This window comes from Adelges cooleyi, unplaced genomic scaffold, assembly GCF_023614345.1.
Source record: "Adelges cooleyi isolate 19-005CV unplaced genomic scaffold, UGA_ACOO_1.1 ACOO_flye_CR_arks_rails_tigmint_CR_PRNA_376, whole genome shotgun sequence".
Classification (NCBI taxonomy): domain Eukaryota; kingdom Metazoa; phylum Arthropoda; class Insecta; order Hemiptera; family Adelgidae; genus Adelges; species Adelges cooleyi.
Window position 1 is genome coordinate 9152404 of NW_026096053.1, and position 27927 is coordinate 9180330.

General features: G+C 34.4%; 1 protein-coding gene across 6 annotated transcripts in view; it reads right to left on the reverse strand.

Annotated features, from left to right (window-relative positions):
* Nucleotides 1-27927, reverse strand: part of LOC126841027 (TLD domain-containing protein 2) — a 115639-nt gene that overhangs the window by 70181 nt on the left and 17531 nt on the right. For 5 of the 6 annotated variants that reach the window (XM_050577217.1, XM_050577220.1, XM_050577219.1 and 2 more), the window contains exon 1: nucleotides 17919-18267. The exons of the other annotated variant lie outside the window; for it this stretch is intronic. The gene's annotated coding sequence lies outside the window, so the exon portion shown is untranslated. Of the gene's footprint in view, nucleotides 1-17918; nucleotides 18268-27927 lie in introns of those variants that run through there. 6 annotated transcript variants of the gene reach the window in all.

The window sequence follows — 27927 nt, forward strand, 5'->3', positions numbered from 1 at the left end:
TCTGCCCAAGAGATCTTCGTCGATGCGCCATCCCATTGCCGTTTTGTGACGAATATTTCAATGAGAAAAAAATTGCTCGTTATTATGAAAAATCGTCTTGACCCGGTGGCGTAAATGTTTGCTTCTTTTGTTTTTGTACTTTACACACTTGTCTCTCATCTCTCCTGTCTAAGATTGATCGTTTCTGCCTACATGGCGGCAGCCGTACCGGCGCGACGACTCGTGCGTCTGTTTTTTCCCTTAGTTTTGATGAATGGTCGATGGCTGGCGAATCGTATCCGTCCATATTATATATAATATATACTTAGGGTCAAAATGTATGTAATAAGGAACCGACAAAGCAACGTTGTTTTAATTGTCTTTCGGCCAATCGGAATACCCGTTGAATATTAATGTTATGTATTGCAGCACATAAAACCTCACAGCCAGATTGTCCAGCTCGCCCTCCGCCACTTCCGCCGTAGACGGGATGGATAGTTTTTTTTTATTTTATCAGATTTTTCTTTCGTGTTTAATTAAATCACACTGTTCGGCGGCCGGATGGCAAATTGAATTATTCCAAGACGGTTTTGATTAAAAATAAATGAGCCGTAACGGCGCGATCCGCTTTTTTGTAGATATTGTTACGATATTTCCTTCCCCCTCCCCTTAGACGAATCACACGGACATTACAAAGAAAACGCCAACCCTAAACCGTGGTGGTGGTTAAACCGTGTATCGAATAATCTCTTACGGCGATGGACTAATTGGTCGGGTTTACATACATAGTACATGGTTTATTTGTTGAGATTTTCTTTTTTACTTCCTTGATTTTTGAAAAATCTAGTTGAATCCAATTGAATAGGAAAAAGAGAAAATAGATTGATAGAAGATAGATATTTAGCTTTAATATAAGATAATACACATCAATTATACGAGATTGATAGTTGAATCTAAGCTCATTAAAAAGAGCTTGTCGAGAAAATACAAAATATGAATTAAAAATGAATAATTTAAGTTTTTTACAATATTAAAAAAACATCCAATTTTAGTTAAATTTGTCTTAAGCCACGCATAACTCATAATAACCTATAAGCTAACGAGGGTGATGATAAGGCAGAGAGCAGTTTCAGGTCTGAAGTTTATAACTTGTATTCCGTGCAACTTGTATTATATTAAAATTAAAAGCCAATACAATCAATCAGTTTGGATTTGTTTTGAAAATAATTTTGGCGGGTCCTGGTGAATGCAATGCTATATGGTTCCAAGACCGCGAATGGTCTTAAGGCATCAAAAGCTCAAGTCAAGCCCCGCCGCTGATAGTACAAATAGTAAGTAATCCGAAACACGAAACCGAATCCGATACCTCCGGCTGGCGAAAACGGGTCAACGAACCACAATTCTAGTGCATTAGTATAGTTTTATAGTTTGGCTCAAAATGAAATTCACTGATTTCATTACTACGGCACATGTATCGATCGCGGTTACACTCTCCCAGGTGGGAAAGGCCTGTTCGGACGACAAGGCGACGTTAATTAAAAATCTAGCCAACAACGAATAGCACACGCCGTTACTTCTTCCCCTTTAACACAACTTACCTAACCTTCACTCGCCCGCTGACCACCGATTCAACGGTGTAATTCCCCTCAAAATAAATAAGCGGCTAACGGTGTAAAATGTACATAACCGCGCCCCAAGTTCGAGCCGGCTGCCAATAAAATAAAATACTGAAAATGTGGTCGGTGGGCGGATATTAACTCTTTGGTTGTTAAGACATTATTAAAAAAAGAAACTGATTTCCACACTGTAATAGTAGACATCATAATGTAAAACAATATTTACACAGTGGGCGAGTATAGTATAATTATCCAATTCAAAATAAGCTAAACAGGTAACAGAGAACAGCTCGGATATAATATTATTTATATTTTCCCTACAGAAACAAAATTACATGATAACATTACAGATAATACTTTTATAATTCTCAAATTTTACCCAAAGACAATATACTGATGGACTCCATCATATAAGACGACAATATTGCCAACCGCAATAGCAGATTTAATACAGTCTGTGTCTATAAAAAAAAACTCTGATACAAATTGAAACGCGGAACGCCACCCTCATTCAATTACCACGACGGCAAAACTTTGAAAAATCGTTCAAAGTTTAAGATAAGGTTCGAATATTATTATTATTCATTGGCCGCAGTGTCCCGTCAGAGTTTGAAACAGCCCTATTTGACTTTATTTTTTTTTTTTACACTTCGGACTTAAGATAAATGGTTGCCGCTTTGCCCTCCACCCGCCGCGGTTTGGCGTTTCTCCAAACAAAATATTACCAAACCGTTATTGTTCTAATTTTTCGACACCTGTTGAACGCCATATTAATATTGTAATGATAGCACGTCATATATAATTTTTTTTTTTTTTTACTTTATGTACAACCTCTGATTCGGTTGTGACTTAAAACGAGTAAGTATACATCAAATAGAATACAAAACACGTTCACACACACACACACAGCATCAGTGATTTTTTATTTGTTTTGTTTCTAAAAAACGTTTGCGTTTCTTACACGCATCTTGTATCTTGTAAGGTGTCGTTTTTAGTATAATTATGCCCGTTATGGTGGTATACAATTCACAGATAACAAAGTTATTATCAGATTACCGTTTACACTAACTTTTGTGGCGACCAATTGCCCGCAGCTAATTTAAGATTCCGAACAATCGAGTACTACTTACTTACAATAGAAGCCGTAAATAATAATTATACCGGTAACAGTTTTGCGGTTCCTAGGAACAGACAGTAAAGTTTGCACCAGTGCCCCTGTGGAGCATTCTAGTGGAGAGGTGACAAGTAATCACTTACGGCTTGCCCCCCATCCTTCCCTTTGCGCAGTTTTTCTAAAAACAATTTTTATGCAATTGCGTTTCATTTAACGGAATCATGTTTAAACGTTATTTTACTCAAAAGGATATGTCCAAGAAAAGCAAAATCAATGAAAAAAATATACTTATAATTCATGGTGTGTGTTCCATCCTATCGTTATACGTAATGAGGTGACTATAAACGAACGGGGCAAATTAAACCGAATTTAACCTACATTTAAATGTGAACGGGCTTTAACAACATCGTGTATCGATTTAGAACCGCATAATTTAGTGTATGGGTGAGCAACGGTGCGGTAAGGTAGTTATAGTTATAATACTTACATTACTTTAATTGGTTGTAAAACTATTCAATCGGTAATGGTTTATGTCACGTCAAAACAATAGGTTTAATTAATATATTATATTCCACGCTATAATTAAAAATTAAACAGACATACACTATATGTTTACAATATGTAAATAGATTATATACATATCATTATAATAATATATTATCGGGGCACACTTAATGATTCACATAACTTTTTTTTGCCTTGTGGTTGCTGTCTTAACTCTTATAACATAAGGGATTCGGTATAGACAATTTTTTGAAGAATCTATTGCGTACATTAATAATTAGTACAGCAATAAGAAAACTTTTAGGTTTTTTTTATTATACTATCATAGCGTCTATTTACAACGTTTTTGACTGTTGTTGTTTTCAACTATTATTGGTCAGTTATTATTATATAATAAAATATCTATCATTTCTCATTATCTACAGTGGCCATATATGGAATGTTAAACAAATTAGATGACACTAAAAAAAAACATACGACATCCATCGACGGTTTTTTTTCTTTATACAGTAATCCAACAACAACATTTTTTTTGAGTAATTAAAAACATTTAAAAAATGTGAATTAAAAAAAAATAAACTTATTAGACCTAGGTATCAATAAACACCCACGTCATACTAAGGCATAGCATAATTATTATTTTCCTCTTCAAATCATGTGTGGAACTGATTTATTTTCATTTTTAGCATGTCAACTGTTACGAGTTTTCTATTAAAGATGAAACGGCGCCAAACACGGTTCTATGTAAATACAAACACTATATTTTTGCAACAATTTGGACAAAAACGCTTTTTTCTTGTGCATCCATATGTACTCACAATCCGGTCAGAAAAAGATTAACTTTATTTACAAACTTTGTATGCAAACAAAATAAAATACATAGTGAAATTTCACTGTCCGGAGAGTTTTCCTTCGGTAGGGCATCGCGTGTACACAGAGGACGGATATTGTGTATCATATTGCACTGTACAGCGTTAATTAAGCCCACTCTTGTTGTTTTTTTTTACAAGCTAAAATTGCACTCGTGACGTCGCTCAGTACAATATGTCGACAATTGCAATACGGTGTATACTATTATAGCAGCTATGTACAAGTCCGGATTAAGGGGGGGGGGCACATGCTCGGGGCTCATACAAGTAACGGGCCCATTGGATCGTTAGTTTTAAATTACACACAAGTATCATCAAGTTTAATGGATCTTAAACATTTTTTTATTTCTAACTGGATTTATTTATTACGGCGTATAAAAATGATGTTATGAACAAGTAATTTCGGCATCAAAGTAAACCAGAATTCGATATACATGCAATTTTCAAACTGACGCGACGGATGAATGTAATAATATTATTATCCCTAATATTCGCATTTCCATTAGAATATATTATATAATATCTGACTATATACCTGTAGCTAACTGTTCTGCTGAAATTGCGTTTTCTAAGTTGATCGGTTAAAAACAAGAATAGATCTTCGCTTTCACAAGATAATTTCTATCGTATGTAATAATTTTGTCGACTAAAAATTATGTTGTACAAAAAGTGAGTTTTGAACAAACGTTAAAAGGTTTTTGATTCACAGCAATCTTATAGAGTTTTTTCTATTACTATTTGATTGATTTCAATTTGTTATAATTATTACTACAAAATATAATATTATAATGAAAAATGAGAACTTAGTCATAACCTAATATATTTCAGTATAATTACTATTTAATGACATATTATTAAAAATCTAACACTTCCGAAATTTAGACCTAAATTATGATTACTTTTTTTTTTTTTTTTGAGGAGCAGAGACAAAGTAGTTTTGCTTCTCGAGGGTTTAATCCGGGTTCGGGGTCCTTGCACGATTGCGCGGGCTCTCGAGGTCGAATTTTGCCAATCTGGCGGGCACAAAAACAAGTCTTAGTAAGAGTGTTTATAGACGGGAGGGGGGGATAGCTGCCGTTGAAAACGCCTCTGGAATACTTTCCACGCGTTTTATTGCGCGACCAAACAAAATCAACACTCGCCGTCCAATATTATGTTGTGGTAAACAGTAAACAAGGCGGCGGCGGTATCAAAACAAACGACCGTCTTGTGTCTAAGACGTAGAAACACGTTCTGCTCGTACGCACTGTAAAATAAATATCAGCTATATATAGTTAATTTATCGTCGGAGGATAAACACAATACACGGCGCTGTGACCATATTATTAGAGAACAGTGTATGTACACAACATTATACACCTAGAGCCCTTTTCGCACCCTCAGGAAATAAGATCCCAATAAACGATATTTCAGAGCTGAAGTTTCGAAAACAAAACCGCCCCGAAAACACGAAATACCTACCCAGCGAACGCCAAACTTGACAATTTTCGGAACAAGAAGCAAATATACTTATGAGGACATCATACTCCCTCCTATTTATTAAGGAGCTAGGTCACATTTTTTTTTCGATCAATGGATAAAAAAAAAAGATCAAAATAGGAGTAATGACACCTTGTGTGAATTTTGAGGTGAAAAATTAATTTTTTTTTTTACTTACTGTAATATATTAAACAGCTGACATTCTATACATGCTCATTTTGTAAGCATCGAGAGGTAGTTGTTGAATAAAACTAATATCTCAATAAAATACATTTTACGAAGGGTCAGCACTATGTCAGCTACTGAACTACTGAACGAGTTAGGAATAGTATGTTTTTGTTTTGTTTTAGATATGCGCACTTTTTTTTAGCGTTAATCATTGATTATGCGAATTGTCCGCACTGATAGTCTTATATGGTTATCACAGTGAACACTGAACAGAACCATTGAGTATAATTGTACAATATATATTATTATAGTCAACGACAGAACGACATTAAATTATTCAAATGCGTTTTAATTGTAACCTACCCCGAGTTTACCCGTCCGCGTACGTATTATAATATACAAGTACCCAAGGGACGCCAGAAGACTTGCTTACTATTACTTACTCGGTCTGTGTACTTATGTAGGTACATACCCTGGGCGGTCAAAACGGTTGATAATCGGTTAAAGTATATCAACCGGCGGCGGTAGTAGGCCGGATCCGCTAGTAAAATATATACAATACAAATCCAATATGCAGGCGGCGATTCCGGGGGAAGTCATTGGAAAAGAAGGCGCATAATATAATATAATAATATACAACCAGTATGATAATAATATGCGGTGTTTATGTATGTTTATTTTCACACTATATTTTCTAGACGACCCGAACGAACTAACTGGTTGCCGAAGCCACGGGGTATAAACGTTACGTCAAGTGAACGATGATGATGATAATAATATATACATATATGTAATATTATTTACTTGTGTGTTATGTGTGTGTGTGATCATTCAACCGCGGTGTAGTGTTGTTGTTGACTTATGTTAAACGCGGAAACGGCACGCGAAAAGCACCGGCTCGGTATATAGGTACCGTTGTCGAAGGGATATAATAATAATATAAGAGACACGTTCGGATTTAAGACGATCCGAGATTGTTGTATAATAATGAAATACGTTTAACCTACTGTTTATTGACCTAAAAAACGCCACCAAGAGTTCCGTATTCCGCGGTAGCATTGGGTGTTGTTGTATAGAACGCAATCGGTGGAAAAAAATTTCCATTTAAAGTCCACTTTACACGTTACACAATATTTTTGTCGTTTTCAAACCGTACAACATCGCCGGCGACCTACATGCAATATTGGAGCTTTATATTTATATATGTATTTCTTCCATTTTTCTTATAATATTGTATTAGTATCGCTATGAAACACACCATATAGATGTTGTGAAACGTGAACACAATACACAACCGAACAGGGTGAGAGGGACGGAAAATATTTTGGCAGTGAGTCCTCTATAGGCACGCAGAATGGGGTGGCTGTAGCCCTTATAATCCCCCCAATAAAATTATATAATTTTTCTACGTTCATAATTGAAAGGGTGGACGGATAAAGGTGTTAACTGAATTTTTTTGTGAAATAGTTTTTAATTTGAATAATTATAAAAATAGTTTGAATGAATGAAAGTGTTAGGATATATTACCCAATTTAGGAAAATACTAAAACAGTTGAATGTGTGTTGAGCTTAAAATTCAAAAAATTCCAAGCATTTGAATATATATTATATATTGACTAAAATGTTGTCTCCAGAACAGTTTTTGGAATTGTCAGTTGACACCTTATACGCTCGCCCCTTCAATGGAAAGTCCAAAAGGTTTCCATTTTTTTCTTTCTTTTGAGACAACTGTAACAAGTCTGCGTTCACAATTCGTTTAAGGGCAGCTATAGCCTCCCCCCACCATAGAAATGCATCGTGCTACGCCTATGTTTGGTACAACACCTCGTCTAAGTTCAAGTCGAGTTACGCAAGTAGGTGTAAATATTGTTAATGCCGTCGTCGGTCGTGGCCTAAACGGCAATGAACGGTTTTTTTTGTCGTTGATAATTACCCATTTTGTTTGAATTTATATGTTAATCGACGGCGGCCAATATTATTATTTTAGGTCGGATCTGATTATTTCAATCGATTTTTCGATCCAGATAAAATATTAAGCACGATTTTCATGCTGAATAATTATTGTGATTCGAGGTCGGTGGTCACTTGTTTTGTGTCAAGACTGTTGTACGATGTAGTCGTCCCGGTCGGTTAAATTAGTCAGTTAAGGATTTTTGAGTAAAAAAATGATTATGATTTATGGGTGTAGTCGCAGAAAGGTCGAATTCTTGAAAAGACACACGAGGCGAAATCGTTTGAAAACTTTAACTAGAAATCCAGCTTAATATGATTCACCCACACCACTTTTTGTTAAAAACTGGTTATTGACCGCGGTCATTATCCACATTACATCATTATTGTTTATATATACTCATGTGAAAGAAGTCATGTCAGTTATACAACAACAGTGTACGTAGGTTACCGTTAAACTTTTAAAACTTACTCTACAAAAACTACCCTTATTTTATAATTTTTTTCAATTTGTATAATACCTACAATATTATTTTTAATGATAATTTATTACGGTAATTTGTTTCAGCTAAAACGATATTGGTTCATGAAAAAAAATTACTGAATCATTAAATTCTGAAGATTCTATATTGAAGACGCATTAACTCAAGATTGTTTCGCGGTAAAACAATGTCACCTTCAGCTTTAAAAACTATCACACCCATAAAAAACATTTTTATGCGTGTTATTATTATTTCATGATAACGAGGAGGTTGCCCTATTGGAGATATAATAATAATATTATTATTATTATGTTATGTATATATATATATATATATAGCTATCCGGACCGAGCATTGCCAATTTAGGATGAAATATTGTCACGGCCGTGAGTAGGATCGATAAAAAACAAAACCAACGGTTTGTCCCTTACAATTGTGGTAGGTATATGTATACTATACAACAATATTATTTCAAAAGTCGTGAATGGTTTTTATATGCCAGAACAAGGCCCTTTTTTACGGTCGAGAGACCAATAAAACTGCGAGTCGAGGTGTGCACAAGCCCTATATTCGTAGGGAACGGGCGTTAAATGGTGTGCGTTTTTCCATTTCAAAAAGGCTGGGGGGGGGTTAGGGATACAGAGTGGAGCAGATATATATAATATATATATACTTGGAGCGACCGGCGGATGTGTTGGTCTTTGTAATTGCGTAACACTGCAACGTTGGATATGGAATTTTTTTATTATTATTTTTTTTTGCTACCGGGAGCGTCGGGTAGAAGGAAAATATTCCATAAAGCCGTCGTGGCAAAAAACATTATTAATATTTAATTATATTATATAGTAAATATGTAGTCCAATTCGGAAGTAGACGGAGATGGATAGGAGAACGAGGAGGATATGAAAAATGTATCTCAATCGGTGTGCAACGTGCATAATATTATATTGTAAGGCTGGTGTCTAGGAAATCCTACAAAAACAAAAAATGGGTGCGGACGGCAAACGACAAGGTCGTTGAGCAAAAACCGGACTAGGTCATATTATGTATTATGTATATAGGTAGGTATTGTGACGCCAACGTGTACTTAAAACAAGAAAAAAGTCTAGTTCGGTGCAATCGTTGTGTTGTGTTCGGTGAAAAATAATTTTAAAATCAGATGGGAAATCTGTAATCAAACCTACCTGCGAATGGTAGTGAATAATATAGCTGTTATTATATTATGATTACTAATCGCCCAAGTGTATAAACAGTTCGGCTCAATAGTGGTCTAAGCTATACATACCTAGCAGATTATGGATTAGTGGTCTTGTTCGTCGAATTGTTGGGTTGTACATGAAATAAAACGTGTTGACGTCCGTCTAGTATATAATAACTGAATAATTAATCAGCGCAGTACTTGGAAAATTAGCGCACCACTAATTTATTAGTATGCTTAATCTTTTTATGGTATTGATTTTTTTGCAATACAGGGAAACAAATGAATAGGTACATGTTTTGGTTTAGTTACTAAATATGACCTTTGGTCAAAATTTAACATTTTAAAATTTACATTTTTCTTAGTGTGTATACAATTATTGTTATGCAAATGTTCGACGACGGCCATGTTAGTTTTGCAAGAATCTAATAAATGTATCCGACCTCTGAAACGTTACTATACGCGTGTACGGATCTTTATAACTGTCTTAGTTTTAAAATATATATTAACTGCGAAGAAATTCAACTAACTGAGAGTAGGCCTGTGCTTATGTTTTCGATTGTCCTGAGGTTTTTTTATTGTCAAAAATCAAAAAGAAATTTTATATTTTTTCAACAACTATCAAGTAGGAACGGCTATGCGGAAATAGCAATGAAAAATAATATAATATCACATCCGCGTAACGTGCAATATTCGATTAATATTTATGTAACGCCACAGGATGAGAACTTGAGGCTGTACAAGCGAGAATAGTTTTTCAATAACTTGTCCCGGTTTCACTGTATAGCTGTTATGTATTACTTCTTCTTGGACTTGTAATAAATGGGGATGTTATCCCCTGGCCGGTGCACGGGGTAACGATTTTCCCACATTTCGGGGCGAGGCAATAATAATTGATTATATTTTGTTATTATTAACTTTTAGAGGTTAGCGAGACGCAAAAACAATAACAATATCAAATTTCCCAAGTATATAATAACACATAATTCCCAAGGACTTAACGCTCTTAAAAACTTTTCATTCCCGGTTCATTGGATTTATACATATTATCATACATTATTATGTGCAGCTGTACACGAAAAACCGCCGGGTTAGAATATTTCATATTTTCCGACCGTCGAACAAACGCCATAATACACGACATGAATCCATGCTGACAGGAAGACTCGAGTTTAGAGTGTCCCACGGGAATAAAAAAAAACCCCAACGAATTAGGTCGTATTAACGTTATAATAATGTAATAAAAATATGACATTATGGATTTTCTTTCGATAACGCGATTGTCATTTACCGGTCGTTCTACTTCTTGTGGCGTACTTTAAGGTTTTTTTTTTTTAACACCTATAATAATATATCATATTATTATTATTGTAAACAAGCGTATATAACATATGTGGATTTTTTGTGCCGTTGAATTATGTAAATTAACGGAAAACAAATAAAAAATATTTGAAGGACTGCAGAGCAGATTTGATTGTATTATATATTGTAAAAAACGGTTAATGGATTTTGTAACTTTGCCAATTCTATTTATTATTGATAACCACATTAGTGTTCGACGACGGCGAAACGATGTAATCGAAATTTGCCAGATAACATTGAAAACAAACAACGTATAGTTGCTAAAAATGTAGTTATTCCAACTAGAATTTTATTGTGCCTCAATATATTAACCATAATTTTAGTTAGACCAACTATGTATTTTTTCCGTATGTTTACTGATAGGTCTAATACATTATTTTTTTTCAAAACTAACATTTTTTATTTATTATTAATTACACTAATAAAAAAATGTTGTTGAATTACGGTATAAAGAAAAAAAACCGACGATGTACGTCGCATATTGTTTTTTGAGTGTCATCTAATTTTTTTAACATTCCATTTAAAAAGGAAAAAAACAATTATGTTATGCACTAGTCTGACGTGGGTGCACAGAAAATAATACATAGTTGTTCCAACTAAAATTTTAGTTAATATTGGGACACGATAAATTTCTAGTTGGAATAACTGAATACTTTTACAACTACTTTTAGTTGGGCCAACTAAATTTCTAATTAAAGGAACAACTATATACATTTAGTTCGGCTGACTAATAATGTTTAGTTGGATCAACTATGCATTTTTTTTCCGTGTAACTTTGTTTGCACACGGTATACATAAATAAATAACTGGGGGGACGAACCTCGATCGAATATCCAACGATTAACGCCAGTCCTGGCCTCGGTGACATTGTACATATGTGTAGCTTATGGATTCCAAGGTTTTTTAACATAAAATGTATAGAACAAAAAAAAAAAAAGAAGTGACTGAACCGATGTATGTTCGTTAGCAAGTTTATTTGGATACTGATCTAAATACATATATTATATACAACTCCTAACGCGTTCAAGCCGATCCGAGTATAATGATTGATTCAAGACAACACATGATCAAAATGCATAAAGATCAATTTTACAAAACAAAAAAAAAAATTGAAAAATTTGATTGCGAATCATTTAAAAAAAACACGCTATACTCTAAACGTCGTTATTTACCGATAATTATAAATGGGGGAAAAAGTCATACTTACAAGTTTTACATAGACAACAACAATAGAGATTACACACCACGAAATGATGTCAGTGTGTACATTTGTATATAGAGCATAAATTATAAAAAAACAAAATGATCAAATCACTAAACGCAAACAACTCGTCGACCGATTTGTGTTGATTAGTATATTGTTGAAAATAAATATCAAAACATGTGTTACGGTGGGAAGCGTCAGTCACATACTGTGTTCAGATAGAATCGGATATTATTTCCAATGTTTTTTTTTTTTTATAAAAAACAAACACGATTGCGCCATTAATTTGATATTATAATATATGTTTTTGTCGCTGTTTAAGGCCCTTCCCAAATAATATGAATAATATAAATGTGTGTGTTTTGCTTGTAAACTCGTCACCTTGACTGTGCGAGCGCGCTATGATTTAGATTCGTGACACCTGCGCGCCAGGAAGATCCAAGGATACGTACCACGCCTGCGAATTTTTCATAAGGAAATCTTGTGTCAGCGACCCGCGGTTATTTGTCAGTTCACAATCTTCGGGAGAGATCGAAAAAGCAATGTTTTGTAACCGAACTTAAAAAACGATTATTCATCTTCTTATTTGGTAGTGGCGCGTTATCAACACAGATCTCACGGTATACAAGACTTCCGAGTAGAACCGTCAATCAATAGGCAATTATTATTATTATTGTCAACGGAAAACCTGTATACAATATAATATTTATTACACAAAATTGTTAATTTCATCCGTCCGCAGAACCTTACAAAACTTGTCGACGAATATTCTAGGAGTTAAAACCTCGTCAGAATGTATAACGCCTTATGTTTGATAATCGAAAAAATAAGATATATTGTTATTCAAAATATAAAGCCAAAACAGTCAAATATATGAATACGATATTCAACTTGCACATTTGATGTTATCACAGGTAATATAAATCCAAATAGCGCACTCGCTGTTATGGCAATGTAATTATGTAAACATTTAAGACCTCCCTAAACTCAAGTGTCTCAAGAGACACATAGAGAAAAAAAGGGCTTTAGTAGAAATCATTGTTTCAACTTTCATAACAAGTCTTCAGAACCTTTTCGGTACGTTTCGAAACCAAAATGGCAATAATATGAATCATTAATATGTGCATGTCCGGTTTTATCTAATATCTGTGATCATATTAGTATCATCACCATAGCTATCAATTTAAATAGGTTTCTGTAACAACAAGACATTTTCGGCAAAATCCGGCAAATGAATATTAGAACTTAAACGACAAATCCATCGATCCGGCCTTAGGTGTAACACATTATGCCATTCTAATAGCACATACTCATCGCTGACGCTAAGAATACTACAAATAACTCCAATTATACTGATGTTAGACACTCACTGTACATATTATATTATAACAAAAATATTATTACAAACTATGATGTGCGATATCATCGACGTTTAGACACCATTAGACATGACAATGCATATTAACTATATATATATATTATGTGTATATCTATGTAGGTACATACATTTTTTTAAATTTAAGTATTCCTCGTTTGGCGTACCGCCGAATGACTGGTGATAAATAATTTATCGAGATCTTCCATTTTTAGGCGTCTTGTGTCCGTGCAAAATTCTTAAGCGCGCAAAAAAAAAACAACACACACACATCATTTGTATTCACGGCCGATAATAGAGTTCTTAACCCGGTAAATACATATCATAATCGTTATTGCACACATACACACACACGCCCATATAAATTATTATTTATATACTTACAATAAAAATAAAAAAACATACCGGGCGATATTGTCGAGCACGTCTTGTGTGATTTTGATATTTATTTTTTATTTTTCACATTAACGCGCGCGTTTGGTTTATTAATTATATGATATTATTATATTGTTATCGTGACAGCGTTGACCATGCTGGAGGTCGGACAACAATCGTTTCCGTAGTTCGATAGAGAATTTTTCCGGTTAAAATCTGGCACACGTTAAGTTCTTAAACAGCTGGTAGACCCAAATTTCCCGGGTTAAGACGTTCATTTACTTAAAAGAAAACTTTCCAAGTAGATGGCACATCATACAGCGTTCAAATATATTCATAAAAAATGTAGTCTGGTATATATCTAAATAAAAACTCTCTAAAAAACTAAAAAAAAAAAACCAACAACGTTAGAACGTTAAAACGAATGTGTAAAATATCGTTTTACCAAAAGTAATAAAGTTTATAATTATTTAATGTTATGCCATATTTTACAGTTGCAACCACTTGTATTCAATGACCTACAATGTACAGCGATAACATTATTGTATCGATTTGAACTAAAGTATTTTATTTCATATTTTTAGAGTTCAAGTTGACCACGAATAAATTTCTACTAAAAAATACGAACATAATTTACATTGTTTTCTTTTAATTGTAAATAAACAACTTAAAACGATGTGTTCTAAACGATTAAACATAATCTATTCTTCTGTGTCAATGTAATGCGGTAAGTAAAAATAGATGTATATATTTTAATAAATTTGAGGTACCCAAAATATTGGGTAAAAAAATCGAGCTGGCGGACTTATAAATCGGATCAGAACTTTGAATAAAGAAAAAAACTTTATCAGATGTACAAGAAGAAAGCCGGCTGCAACAAAATACATTTTTTTTCTAATTTACAAAGTACTGATGTCTACTATAAAATCATTTGCCATCATAGGTACATTAGGTCAGATTTAAACTAAAATTTCACGGGTTATCGATCCAAAAGTCAGCGACGGCCTTTTAACTTTGCGCTAAGCCGGTCTCGCAAGATGAGTTAACGTGTTTTTTTAATTATTTTTTTAATTAAACCATATTATTAGCAACAGTATGACGCGTCGACGTGATCCGTGAACGACACTGACCGTTTCGCCTACATGATTTTTGCACGCTGCGCGCAAATGAAAAACAACTAATAATATTATGACCGTGCACTTGCAGATTGCTTTTGAAACTTGGAAATTTCATATTTGCATAATTGGCTTTGGCGATTTAACCGTAAATACTAAATGCAACAAACAAAATATGTAAAAAACCAAACGATTGTCATATCTTGAATATCACTTTGCCGCGACGATAAACTCGTTTTGAGCAATTATGTTTGTGTGGATAATTTCATTCATAATTTTGCAAAATAATTAGCTCAGACAAAACGACCGCGAGCGTAGCGAATTTTTTTTTTTTTTTTAACAGACACAAAAGCCGTACAGTGCCAATATAGTGACGTTTTTGTTGTGCAGGCGATATAGTAGAAATAATCCCGTCTTAATTAGCATAATATTACCTGTATGTATTACTGCGTTGGAGGTCTAAAAGTGCAAATCTCGACTTTATCGACGCGTCCAAAGTTAATTAAGTCTATTGTAAAACGTGTTTTTAATTGTCCAAACTAATTGCGTGCAAATTTTCTAACGGGCGAGATTGGCCAACAATATTGTAGATCAGTACCACTGCGTAGGTTTAAGCCGTTTTTTTCAACAAGCTCCAAGGTACCTCGGTACTCGGTTGTCTGGTTGGAAACAACACGGGTAGACAATTAATAGCTGTTGAGCAATTTTAGCCAACACCGCACGCAGAGCGGACCCGATGAATCACATCCGGATTTCTCCATCGCTCCCGTTCCTGGTCGTTTAAAAAAATCGTATAAAAAACACTTGTTATTTTATTCAAATAACAATGTCGTTTGAACGGACAAATTGAAATATCTATCAAATATTTAACACACACACAAACGCAACATTCGTATGTAAAATAACCATCGGCGCAATTTCAACGGTTGCTAGGCGCTAGCTATATACTCAAAACTCTACAAATTTGAATTAGTAACATATTTAATTAGTCATAATTAGAGCTCGGATGTTAATGGTCATAAATGTAGATATTAAAATATGCATTTCACAATATCAAAACATGCAATTATATGCCTATATTATAAATCCGCATGACATAATGTAAATAATATTTTACATAGGTTAATTATTTAAAAAGGTATTATTATAAGTATCAAAATAACGTCGAATTACAATTATTGTAATTCGATGGTGTTTTCAAATTTAAATGATCAATGACGGTTATTTAAGACATTTTGGACAATATTTTATAGCCAGTATTTTTGTTTCATACTTTTCTCATATTGTGTATAATTTTCTTTAGCTTATACACGAATAAAGATAATAAGATAAAATGTAACATTCTTAAATATATGCTACTAAATCTAGAAATAATCATTATATGCAATATAAGTTTGTTAATTCTAGTTTTTGTGAATCGAATTTATATCATACTTAGGTATAATTCTGATTTCACTAAAAACTATATGCAAAGTAATAAACATTCGAGTCATGACCGATAAATCTCCCACTAAACAAATTAAATCTAAAAATGTACGCGGTTTTTGGACTGTTTTTAACATAAAAGTTTTATGTTTTATGTGTGTGAAGAATATGTCTAGCACGACCTGAAATTGCGCCAATGAAAATAACTTGTGCAAATTTAATTATTATTAATCGCGAAACCGTAGACATGCATTAATATTATGTATTTCTTCGTCTGCGTTATACCGCTTTCGGACAAAGTGAAAGCTCGACCTTGAATCCGTTATTAATAATATAATTGCCGGTGACCACACTTGGGCGTACAGACACATGCTGTTATGATGAACGAGTGCGGGTGAGCCTACCACAATTAAACATGCAAAATAAACAATATTTATGTGTTTTATCAGAGAATGTACAAGAACCACCTTTACTGACCCCACGCCGGGTCAGATGAGTTATCATTACAGTTGCATTAAATCTCAAATCAGACGCACCGAGAACGATTTCTGAAAATTTCCAAGAGATTGACGCAAAAAATTAGAAACAAATTTTACAAAATCAATAGTCGAATTCAACGATTTTAGCTTGGATGTATGTGGTTATAATAATACATTTTTTTATTTGTCAGACAAAACATATCAGTTATATATTGTAAAGCATATTTTTTTAATTTTGCACCGTTTTAAAAACTATATTCACCAAACCAATATTATGAAAGTTCCACTGGGCGCCCACAACAGCTATACTAATAAAATTAGGCGCTTCATCGATATTGAAATATTGTAATTACTGCGGTTCGATTTGATTGTAAAACATTAATAATATTATAACAGCAGTAGCGGCAGTGTCAAACATAACCGAATTGGCTAGAGTAGAGACAGTTAAAATAGTAGATATTATGTACTTATTGGATTGTAATACTGTAGTCAGTAGTGGGTGCAACGGCACCGCAATTATGAACATTTTGGAGTGATCAATATACACATTGATGGAGCTAAGAAAAAGAAGCTTAATCGATAAGCATCGATTGTCTTATTAAAACTAGATTATTCTTGAAACTATTTTTTCGAAATCGGTTTATCTGCCGGCCGACCGCTACTTTCCCCACGGCGGCTGCACGTACACCACGTGTACCGTTCGCCACTTGCAACTGGAAATTAAAACATTTTTTTTTAAATAAAAAAAACCTAACCGAAGTCTCAGACCATCTCCGAGTCCACAAAGGTAAAAATATAATATGCGCACAACAAGTACGAGTACATTACCCCCAAAAACACTCATTGGAGATTGTCCGGATTTTTAATCCGGACAATCTCCAATGTGTAGTAATTATATTTATATACCTATATATTTTAGCTAGGTCGTCATTTGTGTTGTTATTATAATCGTTATTAGCCGAAACGACGGTAGGTACGCCTATGATAATATTATACACTAATATTTCTATCTCCTACGCGATCAGCACAACGATGCCATCGCGCAGAGTTCAACGACAACAATAAACAATAACTTGTTATAATACACTACGACGAGGGAAAAGTATTTCACATATTATGTACAATATTTATACTCCTAACCCTATATTAATAAATCGCACCACGATGTTCATTATTATCGCCTATAGTCTATGATAATTTTTGTATTTTTTTTTCTTTGCTCACCGACTTGCTGGTAACCTGGTAATGAGTGTTTAATGGTGGAAAAACGATTCGTTTAATATCATATAATACGTATATGTATATATTATAAACACTATCCCGAACACGACCCCGACTATATTATATATTATAGTTTATACACACACAACTAACGGCGACGACAATATTTGTTAATTTTCGTCACCGATTTTTTTTTTCTAGTACAGATACTACACAATCGCGGGCGGTTATTTTTTCCAAAATTTTTTATTGGCTTTAGTCGAAATCAAATAAAAAAAGTTCACACACAAACAAATACACACACACGGTATATATATATTTTGTACGACGGGAGAACGCGCGTGGCGAACGGACCGATTGCGACTAATGCCGGTTCTCGTCGGGTAACAGTACAACCTCGGCGACCGTGTGCAGCTGCGGACCGGTTCCAAGTCGCCGCCGTCGCCGTATAGAGGTGAGAGAGCCTGGCAATATATAATAATAATAATAATAATATGCAACGGACGATGATGATGTGTTGTAGGGGCGACCGAGCACGTGCCCGGCTCGTCACGTACGGGTTACACACAAACAACAGTGGTTGCAAGTGGAATAATTGTAAAATTGAAAAAATAAAATCAAGCCAGGTCAGGAGCACGTGTCCAAAACCCCAAAAGCGCCGGCAGACCTATTATAACGAGAAAGTTCCCGCTATATTGGCTGCACTGAACTTGCAGCCAAACCACAGAACAGACGGAAGCAGAAGGGCCGCTTTCAATGTAAACAAACAAGCGACGACCACTTTGTAAAGATCTATTTAGTATTATATCTGTACACAACAAATAATACTGATGTATAGATCACTACTAATGTATAAATTATAAGATAAGCTAGATTACAAACTAATGATAAGAATGCAAGTAGACGTTCTTTTAATTTTGTGGGATTTGTGTGTGTATAAAATAGTATATATAATATATATATGATTCTGTGTCATTAACTTGTAAACATATTTTCATATGATAAAATGTTCTAATTCCCACAGATGACGAAAAATGGTAACTTCAATTATCTTTATTGGCGGCATGTTTACTTAGCAATCTAGTTTATTATATTTATTTCTGTGGTAAAGATACAACATTATAGTGGAGTAGCCTTAAGAAGATGGAAGATTTCGCTTACATTGGAACTGTCCCTTCTGATTACATTTATTCTGTGACCAAACCAATAGCAAAATATTTGGTCACCGATCAATGTTTGTTGTTTTTTCTACGGCTTACTCTTTCGATCAACAGTAGTAGCCTGTTTCAACAGAAACCCGAAATATTACAAAACCTTAGCTCATCTCTGAGTAATTCCTTACTGATTTTTTGTTTTGCATTTGATCAACATGGGAAATTTTAATTTTTCATTAAAAAAAAAATGACAATTTGAAAAGTTTATTGATTAAAGATATAAAAATACATAATAACTGCATGACTATAATGGAATATTTCAGCTATTGAACTTGACATGATAAAATATGTACTTCGGGAGACTTCAAACCTAATTTGTTTGACGACAAAGGGATCATACAAATAGTAATAGTACTCATAAATCATATAGAACTACTGTTAATTTTTAACCCTTTAAACGGTCTAAATTATTATAGGAATTGGACAACGATTTATTGTTGTAATTTATTAAATAACATAAATATATTATATTTCAACGAACTGAGCGGAATGAAGCTGTCGAAGCATGGACTACCAATTAAAAATGCTTCCTAAAATACAATACTAAAAATAATTACAATTCTCCCAAGTCCAGACTCTATGGTATGAAAAATAAATGATTACTTTGTTTGCGGAAGTAAAGTTTTTGTGTTGAAATATTGTCGAAGTTTTAATATATAAGCAAATCGGAAAATTAAAAACGTTCATCCCCTCTTCCAATTAAACCCGTTGGGTAAGTTTTTTCTTCCTGATCTTTGTCCATTAATATGCTAATAATCATTCATTACACGACAGTTTTTATCCCCCATGCGAAATTGTGTTTTCACTGTAACGAATATTGATTTTTTTTCAATACTATATAACATCATTAGTAGACTACAATATGTACTATTGATTTCAGAAGGCACTGACTAAATATCCGAAATAAAGCTTTAAACAGCTCACTTATTTGTCTAACAATTTTATCTTAATACAGTGATATTTTATAGTCGATTTCGAATCGAATTGTATTACTACAAAATATGGTATATAGTTTTCTAATAAATCCCAGTTAAATTTAGTCCCATACTGAAAGACATATTCAAATTAACAAGTAGATAAGTCTAGCTTAATTAAAAAATGTTGTAAGTACATAATTGTTAAAAATGTGTGTTTACTGTATATGATCCGATGAAGAATGGGTAAGTTTTTGGTCTTTCAAACATTATATTTTCAAGGTTTAAAAAAAAAAAACTTGGCGGTAAATGGATATTGGATACATTCGACTAAGGTATTTTACTTACACCGTGAATTTGTTGTAAATTATAGTTAGTTTTCAAGTGGCTCATAAGTCATTTTATGCTTATAATAAATTATACAACAGTAATGGGTTATGTGTAGCCAATTCGTTTTGGTCGAGTTGTTTTTCCTAAGATAAAAATAATATAATACTAATTAAAAATATGTCGTGATATCCGGTATAGGTGCAAACCCGTTTAGGGCCTTAGGCGTGTGGTCTGTTTACAAATTTGTAAACGTGTATGGGCACTGCGGTTGTGCAGCCAAATAATACAATAAAAAAATGGGTACCCGGCCTTGATGTGTAAAAACAAAACGCCATAAATGTGATTATTATTATTGTTGTTGTTGTCGGTAGCGAAATTGAAAAGTTTCCGTTTCGATTGCACTCCACATAACCTTATGGGCGAGTGGTGTATAGGAAACGACGATGGTTGGGACATGTCCAACCATGACAACGTGTCGAGTCAAGAAATGGAAATGGAATCAATACTTGTAAGTAATCAGCACTTGTCTAGCGTTTTCTTTCCGGCTTTTTGGATAATCAAATCCCATCGAAGTACCGAACCAATACTTGTGCTTGCTCGATATAAATAAAAGTGTATGTGCACTTTATATACATTACACATAATATTATAAGTGTGTAATATTATACCTACTTGAATGGCCGATTGGCGCCACTGGAAAATTAATACGGTGCGACGTAGGCAATAATAAAGCAAGTGCCAAGTGCGTTACAAGCCGAGTCATAACAGCAAGAATAATAATAATAATTAATAATAATCATACCGTTGTCGAAATATGATCCACATAAGGTGATAACACATGACGTCTTGTCTCGTCTTTACACCTAAACCGTGTTCGGTTACAATTTGCATGATACGATGCGTAAATCGAATACCAATGGCATACCTACACTATATATATTGTACTCTTGTGCGTATATTACTCATGTATAATATCATATTCTTTGTGTCAGTGATAATTAAAATGTACAGCCAAGATGTATCATACAGTAACTGACAATACTAATTACTATGTATGTATTATATTGTGTAAATTCGTCGACGCACAAACAAACAAATGATTCTTCGGTGCCTGGTCAAAATTATTTAAGTCTGTTTTTTCGATAACGCTTATTTTGATTTCGAATTACAACTAGTAAACTAAGATCAATATTTGGTATAAGTGAAAATAATTTTTAAGGCTAGGTTTAGTTCAAGTATGACTAGATGATTGCTTGCTAGTTACACTTATGTTGAAGCTTAAAAATAAAATACAAAAACCATAAAAGAAGATTGCGAATAATATTCGGATTTATTAGGATATTAGTTTTTAAAAATAAAATAATGAGCAAAGTCAGAATGAACAAAAATATTATTTGTCAAAATGAATGAAATCAAAATCAATACAATTAAATTACACAAAAGTCATAAATACACTTAATAATATATTATAGAAACTTCACTATTAGTTTTTATATGCCAATCGTAATAACGATAAATTAATTTATTCGAAAACAAAAAGTACTGCTTATAATTTTCTTCTTCTTATCTAGATATAGCTACTTTAAGAGTTTGTTTTGACCGCCACTTCAATATCTCGCCATCTATCTCTACATTGTACCAATTACTTCCAATTGTCCACACCCAACACTCTTAGATACTGTTTTACTCCATCTATCCATCTCTTCCTGAGCCTGCAACGTGGTCTTCTTCCTTGAGGTTTCCATTCGAAGACCGTTCTCCTGTAGTTCTGTCCCTATATCTCCTTCGCCATACGCCATTGACAGATATCAGGGGAGGGGGGCTTGAGATACTAAAAACCTAAACTTAAAATTAGTGCTTTTCAAAATACCTACATTTATTTTTAGCGAGAGATGTGTTGAAATCAAAATAAATGTAGCACCAATTTTAAGTTTTAAGGTTCTTAGAATTCCAAGCCCCCCTGATCCCCACCAACACAGATCTCAGAGTCTACAGACTTCACGCCACATTTTGTTTTCGAACGTTTGCCTGACAATCACACAACTGCTTATACAATTTTACACGACGCAATTTTGTACAAATGGCCGTAACAATAAGAAGTACACACTAATAAGAAACATCTTTAAAAGCCTTAGAACATCCGGAGCGATGTTTGTATTGAAGGATAATATTCTAAGTAAAGGGGTATGTATTATAAAGTCCCTTATTTTGCAGATAATATGACGACAGTAAGAACGGTTCCGAGAAGAAGAACATTATGAAAGCATATGGTTGAAAACTTGCACAAGCTTAATAACACAGAAACATGGTTTGTTTGCTCACTATCATTATAATATTCCAGTTTAATATGCTACCCGTCGTTATTCACGGTATACACAAACTCTCAAGGTAAAACGGAATTTTCTTCGGCTAAATTCAATTCATACACAGCCAAGCAAATCATTAATAATTTTCAGTAACCTCGTTCCTTCGGGTATCTACACGGTGAACACAAACGTTATAATATATTATTACAACAACAACAACAACAACAGCATATCAATATGAAATGCTAGAATAAAACACAATATGCATAGATCAGGATTAAATTACTTGTGGAGTATAAAATTATTTGTAAAACGAGTTATAAAAACCAGGAAGAACTGTTATAAATATAAAGCGTTAAACGTAACTAATAGTATTTTTGTATTGTTATAATGTTTTATAAAGTATATGATGAATATTGCAGGATGTGTTTGCGTTACAGGATCGTCGGTATAGTAGGCGTGTTCCGAAAACGAATCGCCAGCGATGGTAAATTATATAAAAATTTAAACAATCAGTTTAGATTTTGATAAAACGAAAAGTGTGCGATCGACCGACAAAAAGGGACAAACAAAAATATTGAAGTTTTACCGGACCATCAGGCCGGTATTGTCTCCATTGTATGCGTGTGTATATTAATGGTGTTCATTCGTTTTGTTATCACACGAGTGGGGACAAAAGGCGGGCGTGCTTGTGTGTTTATATCTCTCTATTAAAGGCTCGAGCCATTCCCAGTCCATTGAATAAACCTACCCCTTCGTCGCGGCCCGGACTTTGGCGGATACCGCACAGACAATCATTTATCAAGAGCGGATTGTATCGTCAGAAAACAAAACGATCGTTCCCTTTGGCACGGGGTGACAGATCGTTTATACCGCGAAGAACGGTGGTGAAAAAAAAAACAGCGAACAGATATATTGTTTAAACGTTGAAAAGTCACACCCCCCCCCCCCGCCCGTGTCTACCAGAGAACTCAAAATTCAAAAGTATCATCCTTCTGTTTTTCGTAGCTGGGTAGTGAAGCACATTCAACTATAGTATAGGTACTCGGCTACGGACTGGGTAAAAAAATGTATACTGTCCTGTAGAAATTGAGAGTTGCATAGGGGAAATTAAAAAAATTAAATACAACAGTTTAAAATAGGGTTTAGAATTGTTAAATTATGATTAAAAAAAAAATAACAGTATAATATTACAAATCTATTCCACAGTTTTTAGTGGGGCCATAACACCATTAACATTATTAACATTAAAATATTCAAAATTGATAGGTAATATCATCTTTGAAAATATGGTCGGGTATGTGACAACAAAGTAGTATACGTTGTACTGCTTCTACCGTTAAGTTTACAGGTCATATACGATCAAGCGGCTGATTCTGTTGGCTTTATGATAAGGCATAAGGTATATTCGATAAAACGGTTATGCCGGATACATCGATTTCTGGTTAGTGTCTGTGTGTGTGCAATATGAATACCGTGCCATCGTTGACACAACGGTCTACAATGGGCCCTTAGCGATTTAGAGACGGGGGTGCTCAGGGCGACACAGAAAACCCAAGAAGTCGTTGATTATACAGCTACAATACATATGTAGGTTGAGAACAAGGACGCTTTGATCGTCGGCCGCAAAGGGAAAACAATGGGGCGGTTTCGGTAGTCGACAAAAGGAGGGGTGGAAAGCTTTGAATATTAATGTGGACCTAGTACAAACGGTTGGTTTGCATATAATTATAACGCGGTAATCCGTTATTTACCACTCGGACGACGTTCGGTCGAGACACTGCTTTGAGGTGTTCTAGAAAATTATTTGGAAATTCACTGGCCCAAAATAAGAAACCGGCAATAACAATAATTATTATTGTCTATACTATGTTGCCTTATGTCACTCATATCATTATCGATATTATGCTATTGTAATATCGCGTGACTCATGTGCATTACTAATAAGTAATAACTTAATAGTAATAAGTGAAGTCATATATTCTAACGGTACTTTACGCAGTGGATGTGCTCGACTAATGTGTCTTCTAATAATGCTCAGCCTATAAGTACCTATAAATCCAACCACTTTTATAGTACTCCCGCGAACTATGCATAAAAAATATTATAAGTGAATTTTTAAGGAGACGGTCGTTTCTAGCAGAAATTATTGATGCACAAAATCATTAAATAAAACCATTATAGACCTTAGTCTCGGGAGTAATCCCACAAATATATAAAAAAAATTTGTTGGAGACTTTTTAATGTGTAAAATCAATCGGCTCTAATCTTTTGAATATACCGTCTGGGACGTGTTTACGGTTATTGTACTGTCAATTAAAGCTGCTGTCAAAATGGTCACATGGCCGATAAAAACGTCGTACAACCGCTAATGGTCCGTTAAAAGCTCACGTTATGGTTTTCAGTCGTTATTTCCCTAGACCAACGACTGACAGAACCGCAGGGTATTGTTTTTAACATCGTTTATTTTACGATTAAGTATGGAAAAACAAAATAAAAATAAAATACATAGTATTCGGCGAAAAGCCGAAAAGTCGCAATTGCAATATTGTAATTAGCTCAGGGAAAGGCAAAACTAAAAAATCATTATTACTATTACACTGAACTCAAAACGTGGAACGCGTATTAGACCTAAAACTTATCAGTTATCCTACCCTATGATGCAGCCATATTGAGTATGAACATTTCAAATAAAAAAAAAACTATAATAATCAACCCGAACTTGGGGAAAATCACTATTGTACATACGTTATTTAGAATTGGGGGGGGGGGGGGTAATTAAATAAAATCAAAAACATCAACTGTAAAATCAAAAAATTACAAAAATATCGATAATGGTTAAAACGTTTGTTATCATACTCAAAATAGTAGCCTCCGACAAGGAGACACTTTTCAATACTGAAATCATACACAATTCGTGTTTTATATTGTACTCAGTTCAGTGTTATTATTACTTTTTAATAATAATATCCATTGGCGTCGAACACAATAGTGCGCCCATAAACCGATTACGGCGAGTGGACATGGACGACTGGACCTTAACTTAAGTCAATATGCACGCTCATCTCTATTGTTCAGAATAATTATTACTCGCCACCGTTTACAGAATTACCAATTAAAAGCGCGATACGGCGGAAAATCGACGATATGGCCATTTTCCAAACAACCGTCGTCCGTTGGTTTCCCCTTGATCAATTATACATTAGCTGGGCCGACAAACACATAATATATACAACATCTAATATTGCTTAGCTATATAATTATTATTAGTCATGTGCGCCGACAACGAACAAAATATTCATATAGATAATAAAAGAATGGATAGGCAATCTAGCTTATCGCCTGAGAATAAAGTGATAACAGTAGATAACCCCTTGCCAGAATGAAACACAGATACTACTATCTAATAAGAACTGTGTTTCTCTCTTCCCCATTCCGGGGTGCGCGGCGCGTCCCCTTATTTTGCTAATATAGACATGGCCTATCCATTATTTTATTACCTATGAAAACATTACACATAAACGTCGCATAAAGTGTTACAGATTTTAGTAAGTACAGAGGCAGCCACGGGGACGGCTTGGGCGATTATTCGCACTGCTTACATAAAAATCAGCTTTACTCGGTGAATTTATACAGAATAACATCGTGTATAATGTAACAAGCTCGAGCGGTCCAAAACCATAGACGCAACTAGGGGGTGCTAAAGGGACTTAAGCATCCCCAGACTCAAAATTAGCACCCTCACCCCCAAAAAAAAAAATATTCAAACCACAAGCCTTGATCTAGTATCTGACTTGATCGACATAAGTACACGTTGTCGAGCACGTGGCGTGGTGCGATTGATAAAACACACATCTGTCAGAATCTTCTAGAGTCGTTTACCGAGCAATAAGTCATTTGGCACTCACTTAAGTAGTCCAAGAAGTCGTAACGAATAACAATTCGTCGCAGTCGTTTGTCTCTACAAGACTATAATAAACTGTAGCTCGAGCGAAACGTCCAAATGATTCTAGAAATCCTAAAACAACCAATGCCCAAGTAGGGAACGGCGTGTCGGCCATAAATAAACTTACAATACATGCATTTCACTCTTTTAGCGTTTGCCTATAAAGTTAAAAATAGACTTATCTGACATATTTGAACGTGGAAAACGAGTTGACGTTTATGTAGAAACCGCCCGAGTTACATTATGGTAAAAACGGGTAAAGTATAACTTTTTATTATTATTATTATGTTTTTTTTTAGTGTGCGCGCTTACCATGTGGCGTGTTCGGTTCAACAAAGTATATTTGGACGGTAAAAGATAATGTACGATGTTAGGATGGCGTTTGTTTAAATATTATTACAAAAAATTACTCACGTCTAACGGTCGGTAGAGGGTATTCCGTTTTTATTATTTCTTTTTTTTTTCCCAAGTAGTAATAATATCCCTGCAGCCGCGGTTGGAGAGATACCCACGCAGAAAACACCGTATTTACACTCGCTTTCCGACAAGACTGATAGGTTAAGTTTGCTCGACTAATTCAGGCCTAATTGCTTATGATCCATCACACCGGTGGATATGACTTCAAAGCCGTACAAAAACAAACACACAACCTTCGAACAAAGCCCGACGTGGACGTTACGAATATGGTCGTTTGTCGCCGGACTGGAAGACCTTTGATAGGACATATTATTATCATCATAACTGACACACACACACAGTCATTGTTGTTAATTGAACGTAGTAAACGTTTATAAAAAAAAAAAACATGTTCCGAGTAATTTAATTTATGGTACGTTCTCGGATATATATATATTATACCGACAAGGTTTTCTTTTTCGTCCGCGCATACCTAGCATAATATAAGATATTGTAGCGTGCACGCTAATATTATATTATTGTTGTACCCGTCGGTATAGGTACAAGTGGTGTCGCCACATCAATCAATACTACCAGAGTTTTTTTTATCGCACTAACTAATAGGTTAGGGCAGCTGATGTTGTGGGAGGAATATTACATCCACAATATATACACCGTGGGAATTGGGTTACTCGAACAATGCGGTGGCGGTATCTAATAATATGTAATTTTTCTTTCTTTTTTTTTCCCATCCTATTGTTCTAAGACGGTTCGCGGGCTACATGTACATGATATATTGCGAGTACACCGTTTTTGTCTTTTTGTTTTTTTTTACTCATTACCACGCGGGTAGGCTATTATGCGTTTTACGAAAACACCAACACGACCGAAATGGAAAACGAGTTG